This window comes from Nuphar pumila, chromosome 15 (genome assembly GCF_984573655.1).
Source record: "Nuphar pumila chromosome 15, dmNupPumi1.hap1.1, whole genome shotgun sequence".
NCBI classification, from domain to species: Eukaryota; Viridiplantae; Streptophyta; class Magnoliopsida; order Nymphaeales; family Nymphaeaceae; genus Nuphar; species Nuphar pumila.
The window spans coordinates 17,545,149-17,560,733 of record NC_143263.1 but is presented as its reverse complement, the minus strand read 5'-3'; the positions used below and the strand labels follow the sequence as shown (position 1 = coordinate 17,560,733).

Genomic DNA, 15,585 nt, shown 5'->3' with positions numbered 1-15,585 from the left:
GTTTTTATAGCCAATACGTGACTACTTTAACAAAGTTCTGTAAAAGTATTTTTTGGTTCCTATTGCTAGGATAATTTCAAAGCTTCTATGTAGGAATATGAAATACCCATTACACCAGCTTGGGTAGATAACTACTCTAAATGCTTCATTTTTTTATTTTTTATTTTTTTATTTTTGATATGGTACCATATGTGATTTCTTAGAGATCACAATGTTTGAGGTAAAATCTTGTGGTTTCTATAATCTCTATATATTACATGAAGATTTTGGGTCTACATGTTTTTCATAATCTTGGAGATTTCAGAATTGAACTTAGGTGCTTGTATATTTTGCTGAATATCAATTGTGATGTGGATATCCTAGAAAACAAGTTAGAAAATTGGACTTCTTCTTTAGGCCTTGTTTTGTTTATGCTTATTCATGTTTAATATTTGATTTTGGTTAGAAGATTAATGTTTTTGTTTAATTAATTAGCATAAATGATCTCTCTTTGTTTTGATTATATATATATATATACTTATATATAAATATATCTCACTAATCAAAGATTCTCTTGGAACATAGTGGGGGTCCCCATTTATGAATATGGATCAATCGTGGATACACATTCAAGACAAAAGTTGTGAACCTTATATATCTAGAATTGATCAATTTCTTGAAGTCTTACATGCTCATGTTGATTTTTTTGGTAGGATGTGATGCCCATGTCGGGACTGCAATAATAAAAAATTTGAAATTCTATGACTGACCAAACTATACTTGATTGGATGTGGTTTCAGTCCAAAATATATTCAGTCCTATGTGAGTGTAGCATAAACTCACTTAGATGCATTGCATGTACATCATGATGAAAGCGAAGATACGACAGTGGTTCATGATCAGCTTGAAGAAATGTTGGACGACATTATTATGGGGACAACATTGGATCCAGCTCGAGATGATGATGGTGAACACAAGCCCCTTTAAGACTTAATGGGTGATACCCAGAGCGATTTATATCTAGGTTGTACAAAGTTAACAAAACTAGCTTTCATTGTCAAGTTGTTACGTATCAAAATAATGAGCACTTAGAGTAATAAATTGTTCGACATGCTAATTGATTTGTTAAAAGAGACATTTCTTGCGTAGAAAAGATTGTCAAACTGTTACTACAAGGTGAATAAATTTGTGAATCACACTAACTTTGATTACTTGAAGATAGATGCACATGTGAATGACTATGTGCTTTTTTAGGATGAGCATGAGACAAACGAAATGTGCCCAAAGTACAATGCTTCAAGATAAAAATCACACAAAGGCAAAGAAAATAAAGTTTCTCAAAAAATGTTGCAATATTTTTTCGTAAAGCCGAGGTTGCAGTGCTTATTCATGACAACGAAAACAACATCAAATATGAGGTGCCACAAGATCAGATGTGCAAGAGATGAGAAAATATTAATTCATCCATCAGATTATGTAGTGTGCAAGGAGTTTGATAAAAAACATATATCATTTACGGTGTAACCTCACAATGTTCATCTCGATTTGGTAAGCGACAATTTCAATCCATTCAGAAATATGAGTAAGTCATACAACCTGTGGCCCATAATATTATTGTTGTATAATATGTGTTTATGGATGTTTATGAAAGAATGCTTGTGCATAGTTAACCCCAACCACATCTAACTAATTGAATGCTTTTGCGCAGTCAACCCTAGCATCAATCTAATAGAGACAAATATTAAAAATCCACTAAATATTGACAAGCAACAGACAAAAATAAGTAACTATATGCAAAAATCCTTAAAGATCGTAAACCCTAAATAATAAATTCAGTGACAAAAGTTACATGTTTACATAGAATAACATCCATAATAATGAAACATACATAATAAGTTCACAACAAAAATAAAAAAGAAAAAGAGAAAACTATATTGTAAAGAAAAAGGAAAAACAACAAAACAAAAGATACATTATACGAAACTCATCTTAACAGCTAACCAGAGAAGTGGATGAGAAGGATACCACAACCTTGTATAAGGTATAATGAACAACTTTCAAGGGAATCACCGAAAGGGTTGGGATTTTAGAGAAAGGAGGATTGGGGTTACTGTTGTATGATCTGCAAAAATTTTGAATTTTAAATATATAAAAATGAGAATTTTATGGTTGATGTGAAAATTCTTATTTCCTATTTAAATGGCATTGAGAGTGAACTATATCTTTATTTGGCCATTTTCTTGATAATTATAGTGTAATTGATAATTACTTATTAATTAGCAATTATTTGTTATTTTTATTTAGTTATCGATTCATGCATTTATTGATAGCTAGATTTAATATACATATAAATTATTAAGCATATTTTAATTGATACCTAATTATGTAATTAATTTAATTTGACTATTAATTTTAGATTTTTTATAAATATAAAGATAATTTTATGTGACTATTTTAATTTATATTATTTGACAAATATTGATTAATTATAGTGATTTACTATTTATTTATTAATTAGAACTAATTAGCATTAGCTTATTAATTAACGAATATTTATTTATTAATTGATAAGCATTTAGTTAGTAATTATACTAATTAATATTTATTTGCTAATTAGCAAACATTTGAATAAAAACTATGCTTAAATAACATTAAGTGTACTATTACACTTAATTTAACATATAATTTTGGAAAATTAAGTTAAGTTGAAATTTTAAAATGCATTATATATATATAATTAATTAATTAATAAAATAAGCATTTAAATTAGATTACGGATTTGGACCATACGCATTTGGACATGGGTCGAATCCAATCCAAAAAGGGGATGCGTTATGGATTGGCCCTTGACCCTTCCCTATGTATGCCTAAAAGAAATAGACCTACAAGCCTCTTTCATGATAAATATATGTTTGCATTTTTGATATACAAGCATTGATTCATGATGTATACATTGACATTTTTTATATTCATTCATGAGATATATATGTTTGCATTTTTGGTATGCAAATATTGATTGATGATGTATATGTTTGTATTTTTTATATTCATTCATGATGTATATGTTTGCATTTTAATATGCAAGCATTGATTCATGATGTATATGTTTGTATTTTTCATATTCATTCATGATGTATATATTTGCATTCTTGATATTCATTCATGATATATATGTTTGCATTCTTCATATTCATGCATTGATTCATTATATATATTGCATTTTTTATATGAAAACATTGATTTATAATGTATATGTTTGCATTTTTTATATTTACTCATGATATATATGTTTGCATTTTTTATATCCTAGCATTAATTCATGATGTATATGTTTGCATTCTTGATATTCATTCATGATATATATGTTGATGCATTGATTCATGATGTATATTTTGTATTTTTATATTTATTCATGATGTATATGTTTGGATTTTTTGATATTCATTCAATCGATTCATGTTTCAGATGTATGCATTATTTATACTTAAAAATTTGAAACTATATCCATTTATGTGTTATTTTATCTGAAATTATAGTCATTTTGTTTTATTAAACCTGAAACTATAGTAATTTCTATTTTAATGATTCTAGAATTATAATCATTCTGTTTTGTTAATCCTAAAACTATAATACTTTTTTTTAATGATTCTAAAACTATAGTCTTTTTGTTTTTTTAAACTTGAAACTATAGTTATTTCCGTTTTAACGATTCTAAAACTATAATTATTTAACTTTTTATGATTATAGAACTATAGTTATTTTTGTTTTAATGATTATAGAACTATAGTCAATATGTTTCACTAAACATGCAACTATAGTCATTTCTGTTTTAATGATTGTGAAACTATACTCTTTTATGTTTTATTGATTCTGAAACTATATTCATTATGTTTCAATAAACCTGAAACTATAGTCATTTTTGTTTTAATGATTTTAAAACTATAGTTAATTTTGTTTTAATGATTATGAAATTATAAGCATTTTATTTCATTAAACCCAAAATTATTGTCATTTATGTTTTAGTAATTCTAAAACTATGGTCATTTTTTTTTTATTCTGAAACTATAGCCATTATATTTCATTAACATGAAACTATAGTCATTTCAGTTTTAATGATTCTGGAACTATAGTTATTATGTGTTAATAAACCTGAAACTATAGTCATTTATGTTTTAATGATTCTAGAACTATAGTCATTTCACTTTTAATGATTCTAGAATTATAGTCATTTTGTTTTATTAAAAATAAAACTATAGTCATTTCTGCTTTAATAATTATGAAATTATACTTATTTTGTTTCATTAAACCTGAAACTATAGTCATTTCTGTTTTATTTCATCTGAAAATATAGTCAGTTTGGATTTAATGAATCTAAACTATTGTCATTATGATTTAATGAATCTGGAACTATAGTCAGTTCTAATTTATTAAACTTGCAACTATAGTCATTTCTATTTTAATGAACCTGTAACTACGGTTATTTCTGTTTTAAAGAACCTGTAACTATGGTTATTTTTTATTTAATGAATCTGAACTATATTTATTCAGTTTTAATAAATTGAGAACTATAATCAATTTTGATTTATTAAACCTGCAACTATAGTCATTTCTGTTTTAATGAATCTGTAACTATAGTTATTTCTGATTTTATAAATATGAATTATAGTTATTTTGTTTTAATGAATCTGAAAATATAGTCAGTTCTGATTTATTAAACATGAAACTATAGTCATTTATGTTTTAATGAACTTATAACTATAGTTATTTCTAATTTAATGAATCTGAAGTATAGTCATTATGTTTTAATGAATATGAAAGTATAGTAACTTCTGATTTATTAAACATGCAACTATATGCATTTCTATTTTAATGAACCTATAACTATATTTATTTATGTTTTAATGAATCTGAAACTATATTCATTTATGTTTAATGAATCTAGAACTATTGTCAGTTTTGATTTATTAAACCTGAAACTATAGTCATTTTTGTTTTAATGAATGTGGAACTATAGTCAGTTCTGATTTATAAAACCTGAAACTAGAGTCATTTTTTTTATGTATGTTCATGATGGAACATAAGGGTTGATGAACCCGTGAGGTGCCTTAATGATTATGAGATGTGAGGCATATGATAATGTTACTGTAAGGAATGAAAGAGTATGCATGTGCACATAAATAATGAAAACCTTTGGGGTGTAAAGAATGACCTGTTAAAAAAATATATGCTCACGTAAATTATAAGGCACTCGATTGGTTTAAAGGCATCAGGGATTACAAAATGGGTTATGAACTCTCTAATAAAATATGTGAGTTACTCAAAAGAAATGCTTGGGCTATCGAGCCCTTAATGCCTAATGATGTGAGGCATATGAGATAAAATCTAATAATCCTAATGTTGTTGATATCCTCATTGAAAAAATCTCTCGATCATGGATTGCTTGTTGGTTGGATTTACCGATCAGTTAGATTCTTGGGGTAATTAAGACACATAGAATAATGAACCTTTATTGTAGTCTCTTGTGAGTTGGTGTGGTCCCATGTGTATCCGATGATATCGTAATTAAGAGAAACAATATTTGCCTACTTTCTCATATTTGGAATAAAACATGTTTTGTTAATGTGAAACTGCCAAAGTGAATTGAAATTGTTCTCAAGTGTTAGGATACATGAATGTGATGTATGTATCATGTTTAATTCATGTCATGGATTTGTCATTTATTTTATCCTGTTTAATTCATGGAGATATCATTTGTTGAAATCTAACATCATCTATGTGATGTATGTTCTAGCTTGTACAATCACTATGTCTATGAGTACCTACCAAGTTGTCGCAAGTTTGATATTGCCAAATGGTGAGGTGTAGTCCGATGGCATGATGCAGTGGCGAGGCTAGCGAATCATGATTCATCTTTCATCGATCCTAGAATTTTGATCTTAATTAGATTGAGACTTTGTGACTCCTTACATTTTGAGCACTATATTGTTAAGTTTGAAATTTGTTATAATATGATTAATGATTGGAATGATATTACTTTTAGTCAGTAAATTATATAGAATCTGATTCATCTGATGTGCGGACCTGGATTCAACTCCAAACGGAAATTGGATCCAGTCTATTGTAGTTTGTTAATTCTTGTAACTCACTCAGAGTTGTCTAATCCAAAACCAAAATGATTTTTACTGTTTAATGACACCCTCGTTTGAGCATGATTATGTTCTTTAAAAAAAAATGGTTAAAAACTTTGACAAATTTTCATGTTAAAATTTTTGGGGTGTTACAACTCTTTCTAGATACAAACGAGAAAAAGAAAAAGAAAATATAAACAAGCATTTATATGGGATGAAATTTTTTAAGAAGAAAGAATTTCACAATACCAGTGTGATGTGAATAAGAAATTTTGCAATCAGACTTTCTTAATTTTTTTATAATTTCGCAATACATCATTCAATACTCTTTCAGAATTTTACAAATTATGGATTTTCACAACACTTAAAGGATTTTCGCAACACGATGTGCGATACTCATCTCAATTTCACAATATCGAACTTCGTAAATATTTCAGAATTTTGCAATACTTCATGCAATACTCGTTCATAATTTTATAAGGTACGAACCAGCTCAACACAAATGGATTTTTGCAACGTGTCTTGTGATACTCGTCTGAAATTTTAGAATTATCAGACTTTCACAAATTTTATGATTTTCGTAGGTGATCGAACAAAACTCGTCACGAGTTTCACAATTTTTTTTAGAAATTTTCAATCTTTTTTGAAATATCACAACCTTCGATGTGATTATATTGATGAATTCCATGAGTGTATTATTTTAGTGTCATGATGAGCAAAAATAAAAAATTTGCATTTGTGAGGGGTAAAAGCATCCAGAAAAAATTAGGAACCTGCATTATTGTCCATTAGATGGATTTGATAAATTGTGAGCCATTTTTAGAAACATGCTGTTTTTGCCATATAGTATTTAACGTTTCTATTACTACAAATGACAAGTTCTTGAATAGGTCAACTTTGTCTTGCACGACACTGCATGTGATCCTAGTCATGCACTCACCCATAATTTTCAACATGCTTCGGAATGCTGCATAATCAAAACGGGGCAAGTTGTATCCAACAATATACACCAGATCTATGTCAAATTCAGGTTGGAAATTTGATCCATTTTCACCCCAACTTCACCCATACAACATTTTTGACATCTCATTTAGTTAAATCTGGATCAAAATCTCCTCTAGAAATGCTTAAAAAACAATAGATGTTGCACCCTGATTCGATTTTCGAAATGATTCAGGGAATCAGTTGATTCCGATTCTGAACTGAATCAAACTGAATCGGTCAATTTTTAACCAGCAAATGACACATGTAAAAAATATATTAAAATGAGTTACAAAATATTTAAAAATAAGCCGAATCTGCATGGTTTTGTATCGACTCTTGGTTGTTACGATACGAATCGGCCGATTTGTAACAATACTGACAACATTGGTTGAGACACATAATTGCAAGAGTCCAAAGCTATGATGATGACATGACTACATTTTTCTCTAAGAATCTCATCTCTTCACCAAATCTGATTTTATGGATGTGTTCAACATGGTTAAAATAGGAATCAACCCCTGCATCATAGTTTTTTGGCGTAAAAGTATATTTTTTTTTAGGTTTGAAAATTTGGTACAGTCCATTGATTTTTGAACTCTAGTAAAATCTGATATATATGTAAGAAAAACACAATCCAAAAGTCAGTTTCACATCTGAAAGGTCAGATGTGCAAAAAACTGAAAAAAATATAAGGATAACAAACATTACCCCAATGATGTAAGTCGCCCCATATGTGAACCTTTTGTCATGCAGTTCGAATAAAATAATTTGTAGGCCATACCCTAAGAGCTATTATTTATTTCCTATGATGCATTTTCTACTATTTTAGGTGCCCATTAGTAGTCTTATCATGGGATAATTGAAGACAACTTTAATAGCAACTGATCATGACATTGAATATGATAGTGGCAAACGTTAATAAAGCTTTTTAGGGGAGCTAGTTGAAGATTAAGCTAAGTTGTAGCAGTAGCAGTTATATAGCACTCTTCTTTCTGGTTAAAGTTTTTGCTGGCACTCTTCTTTCTGGTTAGAGTCCCCTAATTTGCCTTGAAAAACAAAACAGCAAAGAAAAGAAGGAAATTTCATTTAGAAACCCAACTTTTATTTGTTATTTTGAAAAAAAAAATCTCACCTTTACTAAAAAAAAAAAAACATATCAGGACCCAACTTGACTGAAACTATCAAATAACTTGAGTTACTTTCATGGTTAAGATTCATATAAAATATCAATTTTAACATTTGGCTTGAAAATGTGCTATTTGCATACTTGATCCATAGGGGCAGTTTGTAATTTTAATTAAGCATAACCCAACGCTTATCATGAGTTACTCTGAGTGTGGTCTCTATTCGACAGTTGCAGTGGAAAGTTAGCTCTTGAAATGCTTTTCAAAAACATGAAGTTTTCTTTGGAATATCATAAAGCCAACCGATGCTAATGTTCAGGAATAATACGTCTTAGTTATGCCTGTCATTCAGCTAAAATTAGATGTTCTATTGTTTTTTAATAAATAAATCATCAAACTAAAGTTGTAAGCAACAATATGAAACCAAATAAAATAAAGGAACAATCGATACCAATGTAACAAAGAGATACTAGCACGACCCAACATGCAAGTGATGGGTTTTGTATGCAGGATCCACAATATTTTTGAAAAAATAGGTCATGAGGACATGGATTTTGTAAACTTTTAATAAATAAAAAATTGTTTGAACTTTATATATTAAAAATATATATTTTTATTACCTATTCTTGAAAATATTGAAAATTATAAAAATTATTAAAATAACATCTATATGTGCCAGTAGTGTCTCTGCCCCAAAGGGGTTTGGTGCAGTGGGAAGCGGTTTAGGCTGCTAGATGGGCATGGCTCCATTCCCACGGCGTCACTCACTTGCATTAACCGAAGCAAGGCGACTCTGTGAGGGGGGTTATGCTACCGCGGGATGGTGATGTAGGTACAGCAGGCTAAGTCCAACGCGACTAGGTCTTTGTCCCGGAGCAGTTTCTTCGTGTCATAGCGTGTCCATGTCACATAGATGGAAAGATTGAGAGCTCTTGAAAGATATCTATGATCATTTTGGTTCAGAAATTTTGGATAAAAAAGTAGTAGGATACAAGGGTTTTCTATTGACAAAGATTGAAAGCAACAATAGGTTTTCATAGGGAAAGCTTGCGTGCAGCAAAGTAGTGCTACTTTAATTTTCTTGGAGCATTATCTCCCAATCTTTCAAAATTGATTTCTTTAGTGATAGCATTGACATTGACATCTGAAAATGAAAAGTGGCCTTCTCTTTCGAGGAAAAAAAGAAAGATGCCCCTAAGAAAGTTACTAACTATCAATAGAATCTACCAACGCTCAGCTTGTCTGGTAGGAGCAGCTAGTGCACGTCACCATGTGTTGGGACATTGCAGGTTCAAAACCCAAAGGTATAGTTGTATAACTGGTAAGGGTCTGCCTATCCCTAGCTTGCCTATAAAAAAAAAAGACTATCAATAAAATCGACATGTCAAGCAAAGCATTTGCTGCCATTTATAACGTACAAAACGGGGTGTGTGCGAGGAACCACGTAATGTGACAGCACTAGCTTGTTGGCTTCCTATCAGAAAACACAAAGTCGCTACACAATATTAACTTTCCATTCAAAATATCAAACCAAATTCATCAGTCCAGATTACCCTTCAAATACACACGCTTACACACATGCAGAGAGAGAGAGAGGCAAATCTGAAAACTAATAAATGTAATTTTTTTATGACAAGCAACCTTGCAGAAGCGAGGAAACCCCCGGGTAAGAACTACGACTACCCTGCCTTAGGTAGCCCACCTATAGAAGCTACGGATACACCAAAAACTAATCAATGCAAAGTAACGTGATATTTTGAAAGATGAAGAGAGTCCAAACTAGGAACTGTCACATGCAAGTATGATCTTTTGAAGATGAGGATGACGTATGATAAGAGGGCTAATAGACCACCACCACCTCCCCCCATATAATTGAGATTCCTTTGTTCGTTCCTCCCCCCTAGAAGTGTGTGCCACACACAAAAGAAAGAAGACTTTTGGTACGTACAAGAGAGGCCTAAACACCTATAAATACCCCCAAACACAGAACCCTTCTTCAGTCCAACATAGTACCTCCATACCCTAGAAAGCCTTCTTCATCCATTCTTCTCTTCCACTTTGTTCATCACTAAGCTCATCACCATGTCGACCTGTGGCAACTGTGACTGTGCTGACAAGAGCCAGTGCGTGTAAGTATTCTATATCACGCTCTATGTTTTTGCCACAAAACACCAATTAAGATAGTTCAGCAAATATTGATCTTAATTTAATTTTTATTTGCAGGAAGAAAGGAAACTCATATGGTATCGATATCATCGAGACCGAGAAGAGGTAGCATAATCATGAATCACATTTATCATGGTGGATCTAAATTATCTAATTAACTTCACAATTGGTCAAAACTACAAAATCACTAGCTTTTTTTGTTTACCATGCGAGAAAACTGCACCCAAGATCAGAGACTTAACTAAACTGGTCTTAGCTTGTTCTATTCAAGTCTAGAACTTAATAGGCATGAACTTTTTGGAATGATCTAATTTGCCTTCATTAATCAAGCTTATTGTTGTGATCATGTTTCTTAACATACTAAGTGCTACTGATTACAGCTACTTTGATGAAGTTGTGGAGGTGCCGATGGGCGAGAACGGTGGCAAGTGCAAGTGTGGTAATTCAGGCTCAAGCTGCAAGTGTGTGAACTGTTCCTGTGGTGCTCATTAACCTCTCCATGTCTAAGTAAAGAGAACATGTGGTGCTAGTGTGTTTGTGTTGACGACCATGCTTGAGCACTCACCCATGCTCAGCATGCTTATATGTGGGTATGTGGTTATGTTCTGATGGATGGGGACTTGATCCATAGTATTAGGCACTTCGGGCCTTCCTGTGTATTTCTAGCACTGGTTCTCTTGTCAAACTCGTCTTCTTTAATAAACCTATAATATTAGTAATACTTATTGCTTATGCTTTATTTACCATGGTAAGCATAGATGCAAATCTTTGCCAGAAGGCACAGAAGTGAAAGCGCGGTTACACCTAATGCACTTATATGTAGCAAGCATGCCCTTATTGATGCATTAAAACATATTTTGTTCATTTGATGCTCTGGAAACACACAATTTTGCATGATGCATCGAGACACACAAGCGCCTGGCTGCTTGCATACTAACACGCGAAAATCCCTTGCTCTCAAAGAAAAAAAAAAAGCAAAAATCCCTGATAGGCATGAAAAAAAAAGGAAAGAAAAGCAGTGGGTGTGCTAACAAAATTGGATCAGGAAAATATGAACTTATTTGAATTTCTTTTTTTTTTGAAAGAAATATAATCCATTAATTTATAGAAAGAATTTAGCATAATAGTGCTACAGCAGGTGATGAGATATCACTTGCTGCAACAGAGGACAGAGAACAGAAAAAAAACCGAAAAAACACAGTTACATCCCTATGATTCCAATTTGAATTTGAGTTTCCCTCTAATCAATTTGAATTCCTTCCATCTTTGAGTTAATCCTTAGCTGTAGCGCCAACACCATGATCCTTATCCTTAACCTCACCAGCTGTGTGACCAATATGTGTGTGGCCGTGTGTGCGTGCTATTAAAAATCATGAAAGAAAATGATCAATTTTTACATAACCATCAAACACATGGTTTGAGATATTTCAAATTACATGTTTTCACGTCATCATTATTATCAACGTCATGCCTTACCTCATTTAAGTTGGCATATGGTCATCATGTGTCCCCCTATTTAACTGATTTCAAAATCAATACACCGTTTGTTTTGATTTCTAGTACTTTATTATTTCATAAGATTCATTTTCTGCTTTCACTAGAGTCAAGACTAACAAAAATCATCTACTTAAAATTTGTTATGTTTTGCAGCAAAGTCGGCATATACATGGCAGATATTAATGCATTTAACAATTATCAAGCACAACTCAGGAGCCCACAAAACGCACGAGAAACACACAAATTTTAACGTGGTTTGATCGTAAAGATCTGCGTCCACGATTGTACCTTCTCTCACTCTCTTATCTTTCAGCATGAGAGAGGCCATTTATTTATAGCTCAACTCTTTACATGACTAACAGGCTATTGTCCTCTTTGAGATACATGGCACAAGCCCATGATTTTTGGTATTCTTTCTAAATTCTCGATTTCTTGGCCATGAAGAGGTTTCTTTTTTGCAATGAAACTCTTTCTCATTAGACAACCTCCTTTTCGTATTATCACTCTTTCTTGAACCATCATGGTCACTTGACCCTTCTAGACTCCTCTTGCTGTCTAGATTCTTCTTCTTCTCAATCTACGTGATGCAGTCGATTGATGATCTCTAACAGCTTCCTGCAATCGAATCTCCCTGTAGGTGACATTAAGCTTGGACCTAAAATAATTGAACCGAGTTACAGCCAGGGGGTTCGTTAAGGCATTGGCTATTTGATCTCGCGAAGATAAATTTTAGGCTACCGGAACAGTGACCAAACGTAGGGTAGGCTAAGTCCAACGCCGCTAGGTCTCCATCCTGGGGCTGTTTCTCCGTGTCATAATAAAAAATATGTGTTGGGGTCCCGTCAACGTGCTACAGCGTGTCTATGTCACATGGATGGATGGATGATTCTATCATCATTTTGGTTCAGAAATTTTGGATAAAAAAGGGAAAGAATTCAAGGGTTTATATTGAAAAAGATTGAAAGCAATAGTAGCTTTTGATAGAAAAACATTGCATGCATTAAAGCAGTGCTAGGTGCAGTGCGTTCAATTTTCTAGGAACATTTCTCTCTCTTTCAAAGTTTCTTTCTTATTTCGACTTTTAGTACCATTTTCCTGCACCCAAACCCTAAAAGTGACAGCATGGGCATTGATACATGAAAAATGAAAAGTGACCCTTCTCTTTCCAAGAAAAAAAAGAATGGTAGTCCTTAAGTCAAGAAAGGAGCAGCATCCCGTAATTATACTAGTTGTTCAACTGCCCACTAGCATAAGAAAGTTGATGGTAACGGCAGGGAGCACATAGTGGACAGAGGTAAAGCAGGCAACAAGACTATGCTGACCCTAACTCGATCGACACCCAAAGGTCCTATCAACACACGACTTCATTGAGATCGGCCAGAGGTTCCTCAACAACTTAGCTCTAGCATGGGCCGATCACGACGCATGTCACTCATAGCACACAGTGGTGAGAACAAACCTATAACGCTCCAAAATCTTAACTCAAAAATTTTGTCAAAATTTTAGCTATTTTTTTTAAACAATTAATGCAAAATCTTATCTATGACATCGCTCTAAGCGAACTAAGCTCTAGAGAGTCCGCGCTAGTGTTTAATAGTTCTCTAGAACCAAGTTCAAGATAAAGACAACCAAAGACAAATTCTACTTATGGCATTGCTCTACTAGACAGCTTTAGAGAGTCGGCTTGTGTGCAAGTGATAATATTTAATAGCTCCATAGAATTTAGTAAAAGAAAGAGACAACCCAATTCAAAATATTTTATCAAGAAACTAGAATATTGTAAAACCCATTTTTTTTTTAAAAAAAAAATATTAGATCCAAGTTGGATCAGATCAGATCTGAAACCAGCCTGCACCCTCAGGTTTTTTCATTTAAACACCGTAGCGGGGTTTCTCTTTTACGCTGAAAGGAAACCCCCGCTCTCCCTCCCCGATTTCCCTCTCATCTCTCCCGTCTCTCTCCCCCTCGACCCTCCCATCTCTCACTCTCTCTCAATCTCTCCTTCTCCCTTCACTAGAGCCAGAGCCCCCTTAGTTGGGAGCAGCCTTCTCCCCTCTCTGCTCTCTTTCTCTCTTTAACCTTTTTTCATTAGAAGAGGGGCCGCCCCTCCCTGCTTCCTATTTTTAGGAGAGCAGGGGTGTCGTCCCTCCCTGCTTCCTCTTCTTCAGCAAAAGAGGGGTGCCGCCCCTCCCTACTTCCTCTTTTTCAGCAGAGGAGGGGCGCTGCCCTTCCTTGCTTCATATTTTTTTCAGCAGAGGAGGGGCACCGACCCTCCCTGCTCCCTCTAACCCAGTTTGGCCCTTCTCTCTCTCTCTCTCTCTCTCTCTCTATATATATATATATATATATATATATATATATATATATATATATATATATATATATATATATATATATATATATATATATATATATATATTGGTAGCTGCTCAACCCACACTCAATCGCGTTGACCGTCCATCGTGCACATGTGATGGATGATCAATATGCAAAAGTGAGCAAAAAAACACACTTTTTTTTCTTAAAAAGCCCTTTAGCAATGCTTTGAAACACGACTAAAAGCCCAGCGTGGCTACACATGGAATTCTTCTTTTTTTCTTTTAGTGGTATTTCGAAGTGCTGCTAAAGGGATTTTTTGTGCATTTTTGTGTGAATTTTTGCACGCTGACCGTCTATCTTGTCTGCAATGGATGGTCAACGCGCTTGAGCTTGGGTTGAGCACCTACCACACACACACACATATATATATATATATATATATATATATATATTGTGTGTGTGTATGTGTGCGCACCTGACCAAAATGGACACACGCTGGGCATCCATCGTGTGCACCTGACGGATGCTCAGCATGCTGCAACGTCAAAACTGACCTTTAGTGGTGCTTTTGAAGCGCCGCTAAAGGTCTAGGTAAAAATTAGACCTTTAGCTGCGCTTCAAAAGCTCCGTTAAAGGCCCTTTACACGGCCAAAAGCACGTGTGTAAAGGGCCTTTAGCGTTGTTAAAGATGTATGTAGAAATTAGACCTGCTAAAGGTCATTTTTTATGCTGCAGCGCGCTGAGCATCGACCCTCGGCATGCGTCCATTTGGTCAGGAATGTATGTGTCAGGCACCTACCACTTTTCCTATATATATATAAAGAGAGATATAAATCTTCACACCTTCCAGTGTGGAAAAGGAATGAACAGTTTCAGATTTTAATTTCTTGTTGAATTTATATCAGACCCTACAAATGTGATCTGTGTAGCTCATTCAATGAAAACCAGTTATTAAATTAGAGATTTTTTTATGTTTGTACATATTCGACGGTTCGGGTTGCATCTAAATTGTATTAAAAAACTAGTCGGGTCCTTAGCATGTTTACCAGTAAAGACCAAAGAAGCAGTGGTGAATGGGATTAAGCAGAAACGACATGCATTAAAACTTAAGCTGTCTATTTCTTGTCCACATAGTGATGTCTTACGAGTGCACACGCTCAAGAGAGAGAAGCAAGGATCAGGTGTCATCGCATGGCACACTTTGAGCCCTCAAAAGCAGATGGAGAGCAGCCAGAGGCACACTCAAGGTGTGCCATGTGATGGCACGTGATCCTGGAGAGAGGCAAATTCTGAAAACTAATCAATGCAAAGTAACGTGATGTTTTGAAAGATGAAGAGAGTCCCATCTAGGAACTGTTACGTGCAAAGTATGTGATATTTGGAGATGA

General features: G+C 33.4%; 1 long non-coding RNA gene across 1 annotated transcript; it reads left to right on the top strand.

The window, feature by feature from the left end:
- The first annotated feature begins 10,206 nt into the window (after positions 1-10,206).
- LOC149814663 (uncharacterized) lies at positions 10,207-11,102 on the top strand. Its single transcript, XR_016427893.1, has 3 exons — positions 10,207-10,344; positions 10,439-10,486; positions 10,762-11,102. It is a non-coding gene; the product is annotated as an uncharacterized LOC149814663 (long non-coding RNA).
- The last annotated feature ends 4,483 nt before the right edge of the window (positions 11,103-15,585 follow it).